We start from the raw sequence: 8736 nt of genomic DNA on the forward strand, positions 1-8736 counted from the left end.
TTCAATGAGGTGGTTGCTGAAGTCTGGAACCGGAAAATTCAGGGTTCCCCTTTCTTCGTGTGGGAAGAAAAATTGCGGGCTCTTAAGAGAAAGCTCAAGGAATGGGCAAAAGCTTTGAAAACTCCTGCTGCCAATCGAAAAGAGTCTATAGAAAATCTTGCTGCCCTCCAATCCTCAATGGAGAACTCAGATATTACCCAAAGTCTGCTCCAAAAAGAAGTTGAGTTACAAAAAGCCTTTCATAAAGCCAGTAGGGACGAAGAGGAGTATTGGAGACAGAAATCTAGAAACTTATGGTTACAAGCCGGCGACAAAAATACTAGTTTCTTCCACAAACATGCCGAAGGCCGAAAGCAATACAAAAATGTTTCAGAAATCCGATTCCAAGATACAGTGGTTAATGATTTTGAGGGCATAAAGAGAGCAGCATTCTCCTTTTTTAAAGATCTCTATTCAGCTCCTGATTACCAGCCTATAGATCCCCAAGCATATCCGTACAATCTGATCCCCTTCTGTGTGCAAGACACCGTCAATAATATGCTGACTGCCCCGATCAGCATGGATGAGCTCAAGAAAGCTTTGGATTGCATGGACCCGGATAAAGCGCCAGGGCCTGATGGGTTCACTGCCAGGTTCTTTCAGTCTTGCTGGTCAATTATCAACAAAGACCTTCTGAGAATGGTAAGGAAATCCCAATTTTGTACTAAGATAGGAGGCAGCACCAATTCAGCCTTCCTGGCTTTGCTTCCGAAAGAAAAAGGAGCTTCTGAGTTCAGTAGATTCCGCCCCATTTCGTTGTGTAATACTAGCTATAAACTTATTACCAAAATAATATCCATGTGCCTCAAGAATATATTGCCGGACATCATACCGGAGAACCAAGGAGGCTTCATCAAAGGGAGAAAGATACTGGATAATATTGTACTGGTTCAAGAGGCAGTACATTCAAGTGTCCAGAGAAAAGAGAAAGGAATGGTAATAAAACTAGATCTGGCTAATGCCTTTGACAGGGTGAGGCATGACTTCTTGTTTGCAGTTATGACAAAAATGGGTTTTTCAACAAAATTCACAAATTGGGTGAAAGCCTGCATCGCCTCTCCTTGGATTGCTCCGCTGGTAAATGGAAGATCAACTGAATTTTTTACAGCTTCAAGGGGATTAAGGCAAGGCTGTCCGCTGTCCCCGCTTCTCTATGCCATTCAAGCCTCAGTGTTGAGTTTCCAGCTCGACTACTGTCAGCAAATCCAAATTCTGCCAGGTCTCAGAATGGTGCAAAATGTCAAAGAAATAAACCATGCTCAATTTGCCGACGATACTCTGCTACTAGGTGGAGCGAGTATTATTTCGGCCAATTCTTTCAAAAAGGAACTGGACATCTATAAGGAAGCATCCGGCAGCAAGATTAACTACTCAAAAAGTACAATCTATGGCTGGAATTGCTCAGCTAAAAACCTTGCTGATATAGCTAGGCTTCTTGAAATGAAAATCTGTCAAGACTGGGATTCTTTCAAATATCTTGGGATCCCAATTTTTAGATCCATCCCCAAAGTTTCCCATTGGATGCCCCTTTTGGACAAGCTCAAACTCAGAATTAATGCCTGGGGAGCCTCCTGGCTGAACACTGCTGGGAAAATTATCCTTATAAAATCTGTCTTAACAAGCATGCCTCTGTTTCAGCATTCCATTCTCCTCGCCCCCAAAACCTTTCTCAGTAAAATGGATGGTATGCTGAGAAGATTTCTGTGGGAAGGGGGAAAAAACAACGAAAGAAGGCTTCATTTAGTAAATTGGGATACCATTAAGAAACCTTTCATAGAAGGAGGTCTGCAAATTAGAGACTCGGCTGCCCAAAATCTCGCTCTTGGCTCAAAAATATTGTGGAATATTGTGGCAGGAAAAATAAGCTGGAGCAAGAAAGTGCTGTGGAAGAAATACTTTCAAGGTCAACGATTGAGATGTCTTGATCTTCCTCCAAAAAATTCCAAAGGCTCCCCAATATCCAAACTTTGTATCGCTGCTCTGGACAACTTCAGCCTCAACCTCTATTGGATCCCAGGTAATGGGAAAAAAATAAGAATTTGGAATGATCAGATTCTTGGAGACCAGCCTCTTCATCATATAAAAGGCCTGGCAAATATTAAGCTATGGTTGCATTCCAACAACAAGGAAACTCTATGGGACATAACCAACTGGACGGAGGATGCTGAAAGAAGATGGGACAGCTGGAATCTCGGGGAGGTACCACACCATTTGCAATCTGAAGCTTCTTTACTGTTAGACAATCTGCAAGGGAAATCACCATTATCAGCAACAGCCAAGGATAAAAGAGGGTGGGGCTCCCATACTGGCTCCTACTCGGTAGCTGAAGGATACAAAAGTTTAATTGCTGTCCCGAATGTCCCTCCAGACCCAACGCAATGGAAATTCATATGGAACTTTCCTTCTCTCCCTAAAATAGACTTTTTCTGCTGGACACTTGCTCATAATAGTATTCTCACAGGAGACAATCTGAGAAAACGGGGAATGGAAGGGCCCTCCAGATGTCCATTATGTATATCAGAGGAAGAAACAGCTGATCACCTGTTGCTGCTGTGCCCCTTTGCCAAGGCAGTCTGGAAAGGGGTCCTGAGTTCAAGGGCGGACAAGATTAAGCTACCAAGAAGTGTGCCATCCCTGTTCTACGAGTGGGCCAAGCTACCTCCAATCTGCACCAACAATAAAAACCTCCTTAGGACTGCTTGGATGTGGACCCCTAAATACATATGTTGGAAATTATGGCTGGAAAGGAACAACAGAATCTTCAGAGGAGAAATCTGCACTGTAAACAATGTTATATCCAAAATTAAAGCTTTATTGGGAGAGACTTTGGAAGCTAAGCCAACCCTAAGGAATGAAGTAAAGCTGGACAATGAGGAGGAGCTGTGGCTAAAAGAAATCGTTCCAAATAATCAACCCATCCCTACTATTCCAACCACTTGCCATGCTAAGTGGGAAATCCGTATGGAAGAACAGGAATTTCTAAAGTGGAGATCGGCACTAGATGACCATTGTCTTTTCTTCGACGGGGCCTCTAAAGGCAATCCAGGAGCTGCGGGTGGAGGTGGAGTGCTGCTGAAACCCGATGGGTCTACTTTACTCAAGTACCATTGGGGTCTGGGAATCGAATCAAATAATAGAGCTGAGGCTCTAGCTTTGTGGCAGGGGCTGACTCTGGCTCTAAAACGGAACATTCAAACATTGACGGTCTTCGGAGACTCTCGGCTCATCATTCAAGCAATGAATTCTCCTTCGAATCAGTGGCAGATCCATTTAGGCCGAATTCTAAAGAAAATAAGACCCATGCTGGCTAAGTTTCAGAAAATCTCCTTCTTCCACATTATGAGGCAGCTTAATTCTCAAGCTGATTTTGAAGCCAATCTTGGAGCTGCCAGAAGCTAAAGAACCCTATCAGTCAATTTGGAAGATTCTCTCTGCATCATCCCATAATCGGATTAACCAGTAATTCTGTTTTAACACAGAAAACCCAGAAATTTGCTTGCTGGAAATGGTGTTTCAGCAACACAGTTATTTTATCAGTTGCTGAAACTGGTGTTTCAGCAACGCCGCTCGTGGTGTTTCAGCAACGCAAAATTTTGACGTCAGGCTCTGTACATTCAATCGGACAGCTGCCCATTTCGCACGGCTCTTTCTGCTCCAGGGGAAATTGCTTTGACAAAAATCAAGGCGTTGGCAGGTTAGAATGAAGACTAGAGATGGAAAACGATTTTCATACTCCCAAGTGGAAATAGCTCATATCCGATTCGCTCCTCTGGCAACAGAGTTAGAGGAAGGCTCCAGAAAGGCATACTCAGGTTGTCAGAATCAGCTGGTAACATCAAGGTAAAGAACCATCCGGCAGAGATACAGCGTTGCTTCTCCAAAAGACGACCCTGAATCAAAGATTGATCATGGAATCGTGGACTTCATGAACTCAGAGAGAAATGAAATTGAGAAACTCAATCCAATGTAAATGCAAGCGGCAGCTGTTTTGCCGCCTTTTAAATAAAAATCTAACCGTTAAAGTCAAAAAAAAAAAATAAGAACTGGCCCTTCTTGCCTTCCAGCTATAAAAAGGACTAACAAATAGATAATGGTGGACTAACAAATAGATAATGGTGGGTTCTTGACTTCTTCGACAATACAAAGAGACTCTAAATAGAAAACACCAACAATTAAACCATTGCTCAACTCCTCAAACTCATATATTGATAAAAGTAATTTGTTCTCTTTATGTCACCGTTGCAGGGATAAAACCATTCTACAGAACGTGCACACTAATGTGTACAGTGGATAACATTTATGACCACCAATTGATGTATTAATCAATCTAAAAATACACGTGCCAGAAAAATATTTCACGCGCTCAAGTAATCACAACAACCTATCCACAAATCTGTTTCCAAATGAAGCTTTACAAGTGTGAACCTGAATGATCCTGGTAATTTCTTCTACTACAATCTCTTTTTAGCCACGAGATTTGTTGTAGCAGAGAGAGTATACTAGACCAGTGCGTAGTTCAGATGATCCTGCGGCATAATAAGTACCGAAAAAAAGTACTAGCATCCTTGGGAAGAGGATATGGGTTGCTAGCATTATGTTCTTCCTCAATTTCTTCTACATAAAGTGCATTCTTAAGAAGTCAAGCTACGCAAACTATAGTAGGCACATCCACGTAAAACCATTGGCAAGAGCTAGGATCATTCAGAGGCATGAAAATGTTTGGGCTTTCACTTCCATGTATGACTCCAATGACTTTCACCATTTTAAAATAAGAATCCACATCCTACACATTATCAAGTTCATTTAACCAAAATTTCCACCAAGTGTCTCCTTTAGAATTATCATTCTTTGATGAGATCATATTCTCATGAGACATGGCTATAAGTGAGATTTCAGAAGTTTTATTTCACCAACTGCATAGAACCCATCCTCGATTAACCAATACAGGTATCTGCGCAGTTCCATTTTGTTTCACATGCATTAGTGGTGTCACGACATAATACCCATTCTCTGTAACTCCGAAGATACTCCTCGAACGAGGACCAATATAAATTGATTTACATCATAAACCCGTTCATAGACCACCTTCATGAACTATAAAGAGCTTAATTTTTTCTTTTGATTGGATATTAGAAGCTTCTAGCAAGACACACTTAAAACAGAAAACTCACAAACTTCATTAATTACTTTGCTCAATTACATCACACTTATATAGGTTAAAACACAAACTAATTCCTAACCACTCATAACTAATTCTGTTTAACCACCTAAAACTAATTCAGTTCAACCACTCATAACTAACCATTTCTGCATTATTCTCACATCCTCCCTTAATGGAGAAATGGATTTTCTACCATACCTAACTGACTTCTAGAACTTGTACTTTGAACATCTGCTGTATTCTCTAGATTGATCTAGCTACTGCATTAACAGAGGGTAGTTGGAATTAATACCTTTCTACCACTCCCCCTTAATTCCAACTATATAACAAATATATACTATAGCACGATATACAAGAAACTATATTCTTAATCATGACGACTGAAACTGTAACTTGCCTGCTGGTCTAAGTCTCAGCTAGGCTTACAACAAAACATTTCATTTTTGCCTTCTTATTAAAAGGTCCATGCTTGTTCCTTTTCCATTGCTGGTGCAGTTTCATCTTCACCTTTTTGGGTTTCCTTATGAAATTCCTTTGCTCCTTGCTTACATACTTAACGTCAACAGCCTCTTTTGGATTGAGAGGCAATGCAAGATCTCGAACGAGGTAATTTAATTCATGTTCTCCCCACTTTCCATGAGGAACCAACGAAGGAGTCACCAAAATGCAGTCATCTTTGAACATGAGCGGCCTTCGAAGAACATCCATGGTAGTATCCTCCAAAGTAGCAGTCATCTTGAAAGTAGATCCAATAAAACTTCTAACAACCGGGCAAGTTTTAATCTCAGTGATTTCTTCAACAACGTGATCCTCAACAACATGAGTGATTTCTTCAGGGACATGATCTTCAACAACATGAAACTCTTTGTCAATGGACTCAAAAACACTGCTAATCCCAAATGGGTTCATGAGAAAATGATCATTAAAAAGATCATTGTCTAAAATAATAGACATATCAGTTAGCTTTATCACCTGTCACAAACGGTGCTCACTAACAGCACTCTCTTGAACAAGACCCACTTACACGATTTTTGCAGCAAAACAAAGAAAACCGGGCCGACTGAAAAAGAATATGACCACGGTAAGCTTGCAAAAAAAAAACACCAGCAAACGATTCTCGACAGTCTACGACAGCACCAGGCAATGTTCTGGACAGGGACTCCACGCAATGCAGCACTCCACGCAATCTTAAAACTACAGCAACGGTATACGCCTTGCTCCTCAACGGTTCTGCGTTCTTCTGCGTTCTGGCAGCATGCAAACGCACAGCACAACGGATGGCTGCAACAGTTCTCGGATGGCAAGAATCTGCACACGACGGTTTTGGTGTTCTGGCAGCACGCGAACGGTTCTTGATACGCACAACAGCAACTGCTACCCGAGTTCTTGACAGGGGTCTTGGCAGCACATACGCACAACAGCAACTGCTACCCGAGTTCTTGACAGGGGTCTTGGCAGCACACCAGCAAGTGGATTCTGGACAGGGCGTTCTTGACAGCGTTCTGGACAACGACGGACAGCACCAGCAACCTTCTCACGGCAGATCTCGCTTCTGGCAGATTCTCGACAGCTTCTCAACAGCGCCAACAACAAAAAACAATTCACAACTTTAGCATGTGTTCAATACAGCGGCCTCACACGCCAATACAGTTAAGGCTTCAATGCGTCTCACTGACAGTTCTCGACAGTTGGACAGGGACGGTTCTCTCTTCACAATGGCGGCAGCGGACAGCCAACTCCAATTCCCTTCTGAACTTTCGGAAAAATGCTTGCCCAGAATATTGTATCACTCGGTCCTTGCACTCAGAATTTGGCTAGGCACTTCCTTAGGCAATGCGGCCCTCTTCCTTGATGTATTTCGGCCCCGAAACTCGGCTTATCTGTTGTAGTCCTGAAAGGAGCAATTCGGATTCGGCTTCCTTTGACCATCAATTCGCCCTCCTCCTGGCTCAAGAAATTCAGCCCAAATCAGATTGGTAATCTAGCATCCTCCCACTGGACAAATTCGGCTTCCACGCACTGAGCAAATTCGGCCTCCTTTGCTCTAATTATTTCAGCCCTAGCAAATGATGAAACTCGGTGCCAGCAAAATGATGAACTCGGCCCTTATAAATCCACGAATTCGGTCCCTGCGAATACCATAAACTCGGTCTCAGTGCTGAGCAGCGCGGTCCTCACAAACTCGGCCCTTTTAATTTTGGCCTCGGTAAATACCATACGCTCGGCCCTCCTCACCTGCGCTCTCACCCCAGCTCAAACCCTGAGCTCTGATACCAACTTAAAACAGAAAACTCACAAACTTCATTAATTACTTTGCTCAATTACATCACACTTATATAGGTTAAAACACAAACTAATTCCTAACCACTCATAACTAATTCTGTTTAACCACCTAAAACTAATTCAGTTCAACCACTCATAACTAACCATTTCTGCATTATTCTCACAGACACTAGTTAGAAGAATGGGATCTTGCTCCAACCTCTTTTGTCTGTGCTCAATCAACTCCATCTTATTCAGGCATATGAAAAGCTGCCAGGTGCCCAGTCCAAAAATAGCAACTCCATGCATGAACAACAATAGTTCTGACCACCTCCATTTCACCTTATCTTGAGACTTGACAATAAAGGTTGATTGTTCTGAAGCTGCAGGAAGGTAGGCAAGGATCTTAGCTCTGCCATAACAATTGGAGAAAACCAACTTGGTATTTTCGAGCTTTCAATTTGTGATATTGCTTCCTCTAAGTCTCCCAGCTAGTGCAGCAGTAGCCGTCGATACTTCAAATATTTAAAACACTGACTTTGTTTCCTTTACTTCATCTCAACGAACTCTCTGCTCTTGATCTATCACTGTTACTCACCTCTACGGTTACCATTATCCTCTGAATCCACAACCCAAGATACATATTGATGGCCTCATGAATCAGGCCATGTAAACAATCTCACAGTGAAATCTTCGTCGTATGATTACACGCCATTTCTACAGATGATGAATTGATTTATTAGTCAAGGGTGACGGTGTGAGAATGGCGCAATACACCTTCAAAGAACTTGGATGGACTTAACTCGGCGGCGGCGTTGGTTGTGTGGATACGGTCACGCCACATTGCATATTAATGCATATGCATTATCTCAGAGGCAACAATTAGCACTCGACATCTTTACTAGGCATTTATTGACCAATATACCTCTTTTCTGGGCATTTATTGACCAAAATCAGGTGTAATGAATTCACACATAATGCACACTACTTTGTATGCTTTCATATTAGCCTTCATTGCACCAAGCATTTTATATAATGTTTGCATACAAGTTGCTTCCATAAATGAAAATGTATTCCATTATGATGCATCTAAATTTTATTGTTGTTACAGATATCAAAAGAAAATTATTTTCTCAGAAATTTCTTACGCTTCCGCAAAAACAAACTTCCTTATCAACTCACCGTACGCTAGTTCTTTTGCTTTCCAAGTTTTTGTAAAGTGAATTGAAACTTTGTGTATATTTGTCCTCTTCCTTTTATTGATATCAAGGTCT

At 41.8% G+C, this 8736-nt stretch overlaps 1 pseudogene; it reads right to left on the bottom strand.

Moving 5' to 3' along the window:
* Positions 1-4490: 4490 nt before the first annotated feature.
* LOC149185821 (surfeit locus protein 1-like) lies at positions 4491-7711 on the bottom strand (annotated as a pseudogene).
* Between the last annotated feature and the right edge of the window lie 1025 nt (positions 7712-8736).

The sequence above is a fragment of the Pinus tabuliformis genome, chromosome 3_1 (assembly GCF_031772625.1).
Source record: "Pinus tabuliformis cultivar Carrire ecotype Pingquan chromosome 3_1, CPIR1, whole genome shotgun sequence".
NCBI classification, from domain to species: domain Eukaryota; kingdom Viridiplantae; phylum Streptophyta; class Pinopsida; order Pinales; family Pinaceae; genus Pinus; species Pinus tabuliformis.